The following is a 14,423-nucleotide window of genomic DNA, read 5'->3' as shown; positions in this document are numbered from 1 at the left end:
TAAAACATGTAAAATTTGTGTTATTATGATATATCACGAAATTATTACATGCATGTTAATATTTCTGGTCCTAAAGTGTTTTAGGATATTTTGGTTAATTTTTCGGATTTTTTTATTGTTCATAATTTACAATAATGGCATTTAAATGTGATTTTATGAGTAAAAATGTCATTTTTGGTCTAAAAATAGCTATACTTCGAATTTTCACTTGGTTTTTGGATATGTTGTCACATATATTATTTTGAGATAACCTGTAAATTTTCATAATTTTTGGACTAGTTATGCTCGAAAAATGAATTTTTAATTATTAAATTCGGATTTAAGTGAAAAATAGGTTAATATGATTTAAATTTCGAATCTGGTCATAGAAAATTAATATGTTGTCACATGCAATTTTACAAGATGTGTGTAAAATAATTGGCTATAAAGAAGTCTTTTAGCATGATTTATGAATTTTTGAAGAAAAATAGCATAAATAGTGACTTTATTAGTGGAAAATTAATAAAACATAATCTATGACTTAGGAAAAACGTGTAATGTTGCATTTTATTATATTTTTCAGATCTAAAATTGAAAAGTTAATGAAAATAATTTTTCCATGTTTTTATGATTATTTTATTATAAATCGATAAACCGCAACATTGTTTTTCGGAAAAAAATTTCAAAATTTTTAACCTACAGATTTTGAACATTATGAGTGTCATGGAATTTTTCCAGAATGTTCATGAATTTAAATTTCAAATTTTGAATTTATTTGGAATTTTTGGATTTATTTGAAGTTTAATAGCTTATTTTTGTAATTTTTGGTCCATTTATGAACAATTTTGTAAATAAAGGTTAATTATGGTCAAATTTTTAGTGAAGACTAAATTTTGAGTCCTAAGAGGTTAGGGTAATTAACTTATGCATAAATATGAGTTTATGTATTTTTGTGATTATAAAACGTTGAAATCACGCAAATCCGTAAAAACCGAGTAATATATGATATTGGCTATTTAAAGGCGATTTAGCATAAAAAATTGAGCATGTTCATACATATTATAATGCTGCATTTTCTTTATGATTGTCATAATTTTAATTTATGTAATTTTTGAATTATGTAATTTTACTTAGTATGGCCTTAGATTTTAAATTGGTATTTCCCGAAATGTATGGGAATATCGATTCGGTTGTAATTTTTATTGTGATCTCGTATCACCGTTTTGTAATTTAATAGATTTATTTTATTTTAGTTACAAATGTATAATAGGAAATTATGTAATTTATTATGTATTTTTTATTCATTAGGAGTTCCAAAAGACGGATTACTTCAAGAATGGCGATACATAAAGACGGTGTTACCTCGAGATGCGTGTCACAACCGAAGTTCAAGGGACCAATGGATTTGGTTTCCGAATATGTAATAGATTAATAGTTTTTATATTTTTAGGAAGGCCATACTAGGATTTATTTATTCTTTATGCTTGCATTTTATTTTATGTCATATGCATCGCTAAATCGCCATAATTAAACATGCATTGTCTTCTTTTTTTATCGAGTTTATCGACCGTGTCAATTAAAATTATCGTAGTTCACCGCTTTAGTTCACTTAAAACGTGATAGATAATGAATTGACATGACCTCTCGCTAAAACTATCAATTGAGACATAGCCTTACCAAATAGTAGAAACCATGAAAACCTATTTCGCGAGGGAGTGCGCTCGGCCCCACCGGGGTACAAACCTTGTTACGTAGGGGAAGTGGGTGATGAATGTTAATCCACCGAATTCATGTTGATGAGGGATGTATCGGCCACACCGTGCCCAAGTTAATGTGGGTTTGGATCATGGACACATTTATTCGAAATTTGGATTGAACTCAACAAAAGTATTTGATAAGGGATGTATCGGCCCCACCGTGCCCTTGTCGATGTGTTTTGGGCTATAGATAATTGTTAATGTAATATTATCGACCAAGAGTTCTAAAAGTAGAATCGATTAAACGTTAATCCACCGAGTTATATTGATAAAGGATGTATCGGCCCCACCGTGCCTAAGTCGATATGAATTTGGGTCTTGGAATCATTTATCTAGTTGGGTAGAGGTCACTAGAAAAATGCGTAAAACTTGTTTAAATCATACATTTTTACGAGTATAATTAAAACGACATTTGTTTTACTCCTTATATTTTGTTTTGTAGACCACTTCTTTTTCATAACAAATGGCAACATCAACACCAACTCCTAATGCTACACCACTCGCTACTTCATCTTGGCTCCGATCCTTTATGGATCGATGTAAACTTGAAAAGAATGGGTCAAATTTCTCCGAATGGGATGCCCAACTCAAATTAGCCGCCGAAGGTGACGACAAGCTTCGTTACCTTACCGAGGCCTCTCCACCCGAACCCTCCACTAGGTCCACCGCGGCCACGAGGGAAGCCTATGAGACTTACCAAAAGGAGTCCGCCGCAATGAAAAATGTCTTAATATTTGCGATGGAGGCGGAACTCCAAAGGAGAGCCTTTAAAATGGGCAATGCTAATGAGATTTACTCCAAACTTGTGACCATGTTTTCACAAACTCCGCAGATCGTCCAATATGAGGCGGCCGCGGCATTCTTTGATCTCGACTTCAAAGAGGGCCAAAAGGTTAGCCCTCATGTGCTCAAACTCATGGAGCTTGTCGAGACCTTGAAAATTCAAAAGGTTGAAATCCCCAAAGAACTCATCGTAGATAGGATTCTACACTCCTTGTCTAAGGTCAAGGCATATGTGCAATTCCGGGTGAATTTCAATATGCAAGACAAGGATGTGTCTCTTGAGGAGTTGCACAAGTTACTTGTGCAAGCCGAGAGGGACATGGGGTTAAATGTGAACCCCCCCAAGGATGTGCTTAATATAAGCGCAAAGAGTAAGGGGAAGTTCAAGAAGAGTGGAAGAAAGGGTAAAAAGCAAGCTCCCACATTCACCAAAGCTAAGTCTTGTGAAGCTAGCACATCCAAAGTCAAGAAGGGTCCTCTTGATAAATGCCATTATTGTAATGGCATGGGTCATTGGAAAAGAAATTGTTCCAAATACCTTGGTGATATCAAAGCTGGAAAGATCACTCCAGTAGGTAAATGACTAACCTTCTTTTATGTTTCTAATTCAACTATGGTATTATGATGCAAAGTTGTGATAATGTATCTCCCCTTTTATTGTAAATAGGGCCTCCACCAAGCAAAGACAAGGGAAAAGAAAAACAAGCATGAGAAACCATGGAGAAGCTAAGGATAGCTTTTGTGGAGCCTTGTTTTTCATTGTCTTATTTTAAATTATGTTTTGAATTTTTAGAACTTTAAGTTTCCGTGTTCGACATGGAAAGGTATTTTGGATAATAGATTGTATTTTGGATGATGGTGACTTGGTTTGCAACCCAAGTCACCCGTTTTATCATTTATCCTTTATGTTCTAAAATTTCATCTTTAAATGCTTGCGTTTTGAAACATAAGACTTTTCACTTAAAGGTGATCTTCTGAGACAATTATAGTGACGGGTTTCATTATATGTCCACATGCTTAAGGCTTGTGTATGATCATTTATAAAGTGATTTTGAGTCTATAAACTCTCTTAAAGGTATGTCAATCACCAAGTACACATATGAATTCAATAACAATTAGTCAACCTATGAGGTAGTTCTCCTTATACTTCAACATCATTAATTTGTGTCTCATATGCTATCTTTGAATGTTTAGTGTATTTATTCTAAAGATAGAGTGGGAGAAAAATGAGGACACAACACACAAGACAAAGATCATAATTGTGTACTTGTGTATATAAAGATCTACGCAAGAGAGAATGATTTGAATAAAGGTATATCTATTTACATAGTATGCCGAATAGATGAGATCTATGGTCTCAAGTTAGTTCTATATGACTAAAGAGACCAAGTGTAGTAATCATAAGAGTATATTCTCAAGATAACTACACGAGGAGACCAAAAGAAGTTTTGGATGAAAATGACTAATGCAAAGTCTTAACAAGTTTTTGACTAAGTTCTATATGATAAATTTTGACCAAATAGTTTCAATCATGAGTTTTACTTAAGAGCCTAAATGAATCAAAGTAACATACTAGTTATGATCAAAATCAAGTTGCAAAAATTGATATTCCGATATCTTCTATAGCCAACGTTTTAACCATACAAATGTCATTGCTTAACCTCCCTATGAAATGGTTAAATCTCCTTCCAAAAGGGTATTTGCGAGGGACGTATTCTAAATATTATTTGTATTTGAATAATGACATTGCTACACATCATTATGACATGAGTGTGTTAGAGATTTAAAATCTCTTTCCGTAAGGTTGAGATAAGACCACTTCAAAATAGGCATTTTGAAAGGATATGATGGGAACATATATGGTTTTATCCTAGTAACTTGGCAAAGCAATTTATATTTATATTCTTGACAAATTTCGATGGAGAAGTCAATTTCGAAATATGTTGAATTGAGTGGGATTTAGGAAATTCTCATGTGAAGACATGGAATTTAGTGGGAGCTATCATCCTTGAATGTATAAAACTCATTACTCATTAAAGAATGACGAGCCAATACCTTCTTTCATAAAGAAGCTTTTGAGTTTTCAATTCTGGATGAAAATGGACAATGATGAATCCAATTACATCATGGGATGTTGGATTAGTATTAAAGAGATACACATCGTATCAACATATACATAGGTTATTCATATGAATGAAAATGGGATTACCATTAGCAGTCATGGTAGTTCATTGAACCTGAGAACGGTTGATCTCATGATTATTAGTGACTAATGTTTCCGCCATTAGAATAATCATATACATGTCCAATTATGAATCATATGCATAAGAGCATGATGATTGATTTGTGAGCCATAACAAGAAACGTCATGAATTCTCAAGTAGAATCCGATGAGCGATTTCAGTGCTTGACGGAATGTTCCATTATGTGATAAGAGGTTGCACATTTTGTAGAAGATCCGAGCACATATAAGGATTTATGAGAATCCCAAATCTTTCAAACTTGAAAAGAAAAATGAGAAGTTTTGGAAAGATGGTTGGTTGAATAAGAAGTTATTCAAAGATAATATTTCCTAGTTAAGCTAGGACTTGTGAGAAGTACTAAGCTAATAATCTTGTCAACTATTACAAGATTCTACAAAACATATACCTAGTGCATTGTGTGTGGATGGAATACTTGATCGGTACAAGTTGTATTATTCATCGCAAATTCGTTCGTTATGAGATGATCGATAAGAAAGTTCTTTCAAGTTAAAGAACCAAAACCAAGGTCGAGAACCTTGATGTGTACTTGGTAAAATTCATGGTATGAGAACATGAATGTGAAGGAAATTGCAAGTGTAAGAAGTTTGAACACATGGACACATGAGATGTTAAACTTCTATTGCAATCAATAAGTGTTTACACTTATGATAAACATCACAAGGTTGTAATATGATATTGACTACCCAAGTGTGATGTCGACATTTGTCGTTTGAGTTATTATTAACTCACTTTGTACATTGTTATATCCAAACGGGTTGTAGAGACAATTGAACCCCGTTAAAGTGAACATGGATTAGCATTGTTTTTGCCCATAGTCACTTGTATGAGGTGACGTCTCGAAGTGACTAGAGTGTGAGGCGATTGATGGCAAGTTCAAGTGCCATAGAGTCATGTGAGATGACTAGTCGATCACATAGGCAGACTGTTAGGAACATTTTGTCGGGCCTTATGACCGCTTATAGAGTTCTGGCAAATTTATATAGCCTGGTCGTGGCGAGAGCTACTATAGTATTCAAATGAGTCGATTCTTTTGACTAAAGACTATTCTCCTAAGATGGCACATTTTATGATTAACTTTGATTTGTGTTACTACGACCTTCGTAAATGGGGTCAAATGGGCATATTTTGGGTTATGATGGCTGTGGCTAGTCGAAGGGAATGAGTGCGATAGGAATTGTCCATCCCTAGTCAGGGTTATAACAATATCTCAGGGCCACTCGAGGAGTAATGAACTGGAAATGCGTGGCCACGCTCGGAAGGTATCCAGAGTGGATAAATCCGGTCAATCAGTTATTCTCCAGATCGAGGAAACCACTCTGGATATGATCACTTGCAAGTACGACCTGAAAGACACCTTGCATTGAGTGGGAGATAGTAATAGGGCAATAGAATTGGTGACGCACACTTGTCGAGAACAAGTGGGAGATTGTTGGAATATGTGTCCTCCGACAATAATGCGATCACGACTGTTGATCATGATGATCACATGTTTAAGTCTCAATAAAATGAATACAATTGGGAAGTAATATTGTTCTTGTCAATGGTCAACATATATCGGTAATGATTGGTGACTAGAGTTTGACATTACTGTCGTGTGACGGTGGTGATCAGTTGACCCCCTAGGTCATACCTAAAGGGCAATACTCTTAATTGATTATTTAATTAATCGTATAATGTTGCGAGTTAATTAAATTACTTGAAAATTGACGGACGATTTTGGAAGTAAAATTTACGTATCATATTGAAATGTGATTAAATAAGATACGGTCTGAGTAATTGAATTGTATCATTACTCGGATGAAATGATTGTTTAAATGTAACAATTAAATTGAATGAATTGTTATAAATACAATCAGTTGTAATTTATAATTGGTAAAATTTTTGGCACAAGTAATTATGAAATTACTAAGTCAATTTTTGTATGTGACGTATTTTTATTAATACGTTGATTTTTAATATGTTAAAAATACATAACAAATTTATGTCACACATGACATGTGACATATTGACAATTGACAAAAATAATATGGAATCCATTTTATCAAATGGACCGAAAAAAACAAGTGGTGGATTAAGCTAATTAATTATTTAATTAGTAGCTAAACATAATGATTGTTTTACTTTTCTAGCCATGCAAGCCTATTGTTCCTTGTGAAGAACAACCTTACCATGCATTGGCTCACCTTATGTCCTCCTCTTACACGGTTTGGAGAAGGCAAATGCCATCATTGTTTTTCCTATAATTTTCACCTAATAACACTAAAATGTTTTAGTGTATTCATTCATTCAACTCATCCAAAAATATATAGTTCTAGTGAGAAGAAAATTCCTCTCTTCTTCTCTCTTAAAAACCGAAATATATAAGAGTTTTATAAATATTTTGGTTCAATTTTCTACCTTGATTAATATTATACTAGTATTGTAATATTAATTAAAATTAAGAGGAGCCTTGGGTATAAAGCTTGGGGAGAGATCTTATACTTAGATCTTGTTCATCCATAAGGGAATAGCTCAAGAACAAGAGAGAAAGGTGATCTCTCTTGTGCCCAATATAACCGAAATATTAAATGTAAGGACATGATTTCTCCTCTATTTATATTATTGTTTGCATGCATAAAATCCATTTTAATTTTATGTCAAATTAATTTAGACATATATGAGTATGTTAATATGTATATGAATCTACATTTCCTTCAGTCTTAAGGAAGAAGCCCCCAATAAAGAGTTATAAGATTAATTTTTGCAACTGGGTGGGCTGATTTTGAGGATTGATGTTGATGGTTGAGATTAAAATGGGTGTGCGGTTGTGTCCGTGTTGGGGGACTGCCTACGTATTCGCATGTTTGCGAAATCAAACCAGATCGTAGTTCTGAGCTGGTGTTTTTGAGGATTGAAAATTGGAAATGTTGTGAAAGGAGTATGCGGTTGTGCCCTTGTAATAGGACTGCCTATGAATTCGCGTGTGTGGGGGTGTGGTTGTGTCCTAGTAATAGGACTGCCTACGTATTCGCGTGTGTGCGAAATCAAACCAGATCGTAGTTCTGAATGTGTGTTGATAATTGATTTTGAGGTGTATGGTTGTATTCTTGAAGGACTGCTTACGTATTCACGTGAAGTGAAATCTAACCAGATCGTAGTTTTGAATGTGTGTGCCTAAGTGAGTTGTTAGGACCTTAAAGTGTGAGGGTCACGACGGTAAAAGCCATTTGGTGACTCAAAAATTAATTTGAGATAATTCCTCCTTGATCATGAATCGAAGAGGTGTAATTTATGAAAATGTTCCTTATCATGTGACCACACTAAAAAGTGGACCCTAAGGATAGATTGGGTATGTCCCGTTCTCGGTAGCAAAGCATTCAAGGACTTCGTATCTGGGTCAGGGTAAAAAATGCCTTCGACATTATGGAATGTGGAGCTTGGTAATAATGGGTTTGTTTGACAGATAAAAATTTGGAGTTGAGGGTCACGACGGTAAATTCCGTTTGGTGACTCGAATGTTGATTGGATATAATTCCCTCTTGATCATGAATCGAAGAGGCATAGTTTGTGAAAATGTTTCTTGTTATGTGAGCATGCTAAAAAGTGGACTCCAATAATGAAATGGGCATGTCCCGTTCCGGGGAGCAACGTTTTTTAAGGCTCTGTATCCGGGTCAGGGTGAAAATGGCTTCGACATTATGGAATGTGGAGCCTTGTAATAATAGGTTTGTTTAACAGATAAAAATCTGGAGTTTGTATTTTGTGGTGTTTAGGCCTGATGGGTTACGGCTTGTAATGTGGTGCGGAATGGGGTCTCAGACTTAATGTGGCCTGAGCACGAAATGGTTGGTAAATAATTTGTGATAAGAATCCCATGTCTGGACCTTAAAGGTTAAGGTGTGATGTTACGAGCTTAAGGGGAATCCTCAGAAGCCTAGATAGGTCTCCCTGTAGCAGTCTCTAGAAGGACTTAATGGTGAAACGATATTGGTTATGATCTTGAGGGGAATCCCCAGGATCCTAGATATGTCTCCCTGTAACAGTCTCTAGAAGGACTTAGGGGTGAAGCAGTTTTGGTTGAGGTTTTAGTGTTTGGTGTTTTGGACTTGTCGGTCCGGGATCTGGTGTGTTGGACTTGTTGGTCCTGGACTTGGTATTTTGGACTCACTTGTCCAGGATTTTGTGTGTTGGATGCTTTCTTTGGATTTTGGCCTTTTTGAGAAAAGGGTTTCAATCTTGTTTTGTTTTGATTTTGGCTTGGGTCTTGGCCTTGACGTTGGGTGAGTAGCCTTTGGTTTTTTCTTTGAGTGAATTGACTTTGGTTTTGCTTTGACTTTGACTTTGGCTTTGGCCTTGAGTGAATTGCTTTTGGCTTTGGTTTTTGCTTTGGCCTTCAGCTTTGGCTTTGTGTGAATGGATATTGGCGTGGGCCTTTGATTTTGGCCTTTCGCTTTGACTTTGGGTGATTGGCTATTGGCTTGGGCCTTTGATTTTGGCCTTTCGCTTTGGCTTCGAATGAATGGCTATTGGCTTGGGCCTTTGATTTTGGCCTTTTGCTTTGGCTTTGGGTGAATGGCTATTGGTTTGGGCCTTTGATTTTGGCCTTTCACTTTGGTTTTGCTTGGATCTATTGGTTCTTTGCGGTCTTTCGCTCGAGGATGGTGAAGGTACAAGCGGGGACGTACCCGGTGGTGAGAGGTCGATTCTCAGTTATGGTATGTTTTTGTGGGGAATGGGCTTGCCTTCCGTCATTGATCATGAACAAGGAGATGTTCTGGTTTGTTATATGGGTTCGTCGTAGAATCCCTCTGATAAGAGCTGGTTCTAGATCTAGTGCTAATGAAAGGTTTCTATTGCCAGACATGGAATAGGCAAAAAAGAATGGACACGGAGTTTCGAGTCCTCTGCTTACTCGATACGGAACGTCACTCGAGTGTACTCACATTGAATTGGAACATATTATTTGTTTTAAATCAATTCTCAAATCAATTCTCGTTGTTAACGGAAAATGGTAAAGAGGAGAATATATGATAGTTGGAAATCATGCTTTTATTTAGATAAATAAGAGGTTAGCACAGACTCGATGAATACATGTGACTCATGGGGACAGCCCCCAGTTATCATTTAGGAAAAAAAGGACATACGCTAGGATAGATATGAGAAAGCCTAAAACTCGGACTCGGACTCGAACTCTGACTCGGACTCAATCGTAGATACGGACTCCTAATCATCACTTTCCTCCTCGAAGGTCTCCTTCTCAGCATCCAGCGGCTTGAATGTCTGATCTTGAGCATTGACCCACTTGAGCACTTCACTCTCGTTGTTGGGAATGATATGAGGACAATAGTCCATGAGGCTTTCATCTCCTTGCAGAATGAGATGTTCATGAGGGTTGTTTTCATCACTTGGTTGGCCTAGGGATGACGCTACCAGTTCATGGTTGTCGATCAGATTTTGAATAACATGTTTCAGTTTGAAGCATGTTTCAGTATCATGACCTTTTCCTTGATGATATTGGCAATAGGCTTTGCCGTCCCAGAAACGGGTTTTCCTGCATTCAAGCGGGTCTGGAGTGGGTCCGATTGGTTGTAGATTCCCTTCAGTCACAAGATTTTGAAGATCCGCGGCATAGGTTGTGTTGATTTTGAAGATCAATCACAATATTTTTATCATAGAAAAGAATTAAAATGGTACATAAAAGAAAAGAATTTCCTTTAAAATGTAATTAACCAATTAATATCACCGAGTCACGGATTAAACCGTCGTGGTATATGGAACCAAGGGTGATTATAATTTATGGCTAAAAAGTTTGTCATAAAAAAAATGGTTTGAAAATACTTGAAATGGTAAAAACCGATTACAAATAAGAAATGAAATAAAGAGGAAAGACGAGAACAAACACGACTGGATTAAGGCCTGAGAGGGTATTGAGGCGCCAGCCATACTGCTATACAAGCAGCCCCTGTCTCAGGCCAAAATCCGGTTTTGGCTCGTCTAACCTATATTTGAATAGTTTTAAGCATTGTTCATGCATATAAACTCATAAAAATAGTAAAGACATGAAATAAATGAGTTATTTACACCCTCAAACTTACGTGTATTAATGTTTGCGACGTAGACGACTTTAGAGACGGTTTTCTCGTAGCGACTACTCACGATCAAAGAAGTTTAAAAGAGTGCCTTAAAAAAGGATTTTGTTTTGAAAATATGTTAATTAAAACATGTTGATTAATGAATTGAGGTGGTAAAATGCGTCGGTCGAATGCACGGCGATGGTACCAAACAATATGTGTAAGGCTTGTGTTAACGATCGGTAGGTCGTAAACACGTGTCGCTTTTGTGACTTAGGAAGTCGGGTCTAGAAGTTTAAGGGAGAAGGAGGGTGCGGACTCTCGCGTAAAGATTATGGTGTTTGAAGGTTGGTATTTATAGAGAAATGTGGGATGGTAGGTCGGTTGAGTTTGCTTAGAGGCTAAGCAGACACCCCAAAGAGGCGCGAGCCACCTAGTGATTGAAGGGGGTGTACTGTCCCTTTCAATTTGGACGTGGCCTATGCTCTATCTATTATTTGGTTGGTTTGATTTGTGGTAATAAAATGAGATGTCGTGTAACAATATGGGCACCTAATAAGATGATTTTGGGTGTTACTTGAGGTAGGTATTTTGTCTGCTTGACTCGGGTTTGACCCGTGTGAGTCGGGATTTGAATTTGGAGTCGAATTTTGGCCCGGTATCGGTTTTGACTAATTAGGGTCATTTTAATGGAAACGACATGATAAAGACAATGATGGCATTATTTTTGACATTCGAGATTTGGGTTGACTCAGGTTGACTCGAGTTGCCGGTTTTTGAGTCGGTTTTTGGTTCGAAGACGGTTTTAACACTAAATAGTGTTGTTTCAATGGAATGACATGATAAAGACATTCATGGCATTATTTTTGACATTCGAAATTTGGGTTGACTCAGGTTGACTCCAGCTGCGGGTTTCTGAGTCGGTTTTGGGTCCGAAGACGGTTTTAACTCTAAATAGTGTTGTTTCAATGCAAATGAAGTTAGAAAACTTTTGAAATCATTTTTCATATTCAATTAATGCATTAAACCGTCTCATGTATAGCCAATCCATGCACGCATATCAAAAACACGTTATTGTCCGATCATCATCGGGTGGTTTTTGGAAGGTACAGATACTGGCTATCTACAGAAAGGATTGCTAACCTTGCATTTACATGGCGAAATGGAGCTAAATTGATCGCATCTAATGACCAAGCATCAAGGAGAAGACAATACTAGAAGGCCTATGTAGATAATAAAGTGAGATGGGCAATGATGAAAGGATCCTTGCATCCCCGAAATGATCCTTGCGGATTGTGAAGGAGGAAAAGAAGAGAAGTTGTTTGTCCCAGGATCCGACCGGATTGTGCACAATCCGGGCGTCTCTGAGCATCAATATCCGAGCGTCTTGTGCCCAAGACGAGTGTTCCACAGCACCCTGATCCGAGCGTCTCCCCAGTGATCCGAGCGGATCACAAGGCGGTACCAACCGTGCCTCAGCACGGGACGAGCAGATTGACACGGGACCAGCAACACGGATATGCTCATTTCCTTCGAGAGGAGCATTTCCTCAACTTTTCTTAAGGGTCTTAATAGTCATTTAAGCCCATAGTTGTTAGAAATCTATATCTCATTACTATACATATTCATATATGTGATGATTTAATTTAGTCATAAAATTAAATATTTATCTTATGCATGCAAACAATAATAAGAATAAGGAAGAAATCATCATCTTACATTGAAGATTTCGGATTATTTGGGCACAAGTGAGTTCTCCTACTCACTTGTTCTTGATCTTCCTAAAATGGATGAACAAGGATTCAAGTAGAGAATCCCTCCCAAGGAATAATACCCAAGGTAACTACTTAATAAAATTAATATTATTATTACTAGAACAATATTAATTTGGAATAAAATTGACCAAAATATTATTTTGTTCTCTTAATATTTCGGCTAAGAGAAGGGAGAAAATAGGAAGAATTTTTATCTCTCTAAAACTCTTATTTTAGATGTTTTTTTATGAATGAATGTTACGCTAGTATTCAAGTAGTGTATATGGTAAATAATAGAGAAAAACCCATGGCTTTTCTCTATAAAAAACCGGGTAGAAGGGGGAGGTGGTGATGCCCAATGCATGATCAAAGTGCTCTTCACAATAACCACTAGGTATGCATGGCTAGGTTTAGGTAAATGATTATGCTTTCCACTCAAGGATTAATTAACACAATATTTAGCCTAAATCACCCATATTTCGGTCCATATTAAGATAAAATGGATTCCATTTTATCTTTGTCAATTTGTCAATTTGTCACATGTCACATGTCATGTAAAATTGTTATGTATTTTTAACATATTAAAAATCAACGCATTAATAAAAATACGTCATATACAAAATTGACTTAGTAATTCATAATTACTTGTACCAAAATATTTTACCAATTATAAATCACAACATCTTGTATTTATAATAAATTATTCATTCAAATGCAATTGTTTCCTTAAACAATAATTTCATCTAAGTAATAAAACAATTCGATCACTTAGACCGTATCTTATTTAATCAAATTATAATGAGATACGTAAATATTACTTCCAAAATCGTCCGTCAATTTTAAGTAATTTAATTAACCCGTATCGTCATACGATCAATTAAATAATCAATTAAGAGTGTTACCCTTTAGGTATGACCTAAGGGAATCAACTGATCACCACCGTCGCACGAAAAGTAATGTCAAACTCTAGTCACCAATCATTACCGATATGTGTGGACCAGTTGTGAGTAAAATATTACTTCCCAATTGTATTCTTTAGAATGAGACTTAAACATGTGATTACCATGATCAACAGTTGTGATCGCATTATTGTCGGAGGACACATATTCCAACAATCTCCCACTTGTCCTCGACAAGTGTGCGTCACCAATTATCTTGTCCTATTACTATCTCCCACTCAATGCAAGATGTCTTTCAGGTCGTACTTGCAAGTGATCATATCGAGAGTGGTTTCCTCGATCTGGAGAATAACTGATTGACCGGATTTATCTATCATAGATATCTTCCGAGCGTGGCCACGCATTTCCAGTTCATTACTCCTCGAGTGGCCTTGAGATATTGTTATAACCCTGACTAGGGGTGGACAATTCCTATCGCACATATTCCCTTCGACTAGCCACAGCCATCATAACCCAAAATATGCCCATTTGACCCTATTTACAAAGATCGTAGTTGTAATACTCCGTATTTATAAGTCTTGGAGTACTCTATCGAGTAGGCCTTACTCTGTCGAGTAAGGGTAAGTTGCGTTTTAGAAAAGTTTCTGACCTGTTGGGTACTCGATCGAGTAACTAGGGTACTCGATCGAGTAGGTACTCGATCGAGTACCTCGGGTACTCGATCGAGTGTCCGGTTTTCTGGGAGTTTTCTCGGGTTTTGTTAATTATGCGATTAAGGTATATAAGCTTTGTCGTCATTATTCTAAATCACTTTTGCAAAACCTAAATTCTTGTTTAAGAGAGAAAGCAAGCAAGTTCTTCATCCTAATCGCATTATTAGCAATCCCCGGAGTTTGGAAGGTCAGTTCTTAGCGTTGGTTATACCGTTGAGTTCCTT

Source organism: Silene latifolia, chromosome 10, assembly GCF_048544455.1.
Source record: "Silene latifolia isolate original U9 population chromosome 10, ASM4854445v1, whole genome shotgun sequence".
Lineage (NCBI taxonomy): Eukaryota > Viridiplantae > Streptophyta > Magnoliopsida > Caryophyllales > Caryophyllaceae > Silene > Silene latifolia.
The sequence above is the reverse complement of the archived record's forward strand: the minus strand, read 5'-3'. Positions refer to the sequence as shown.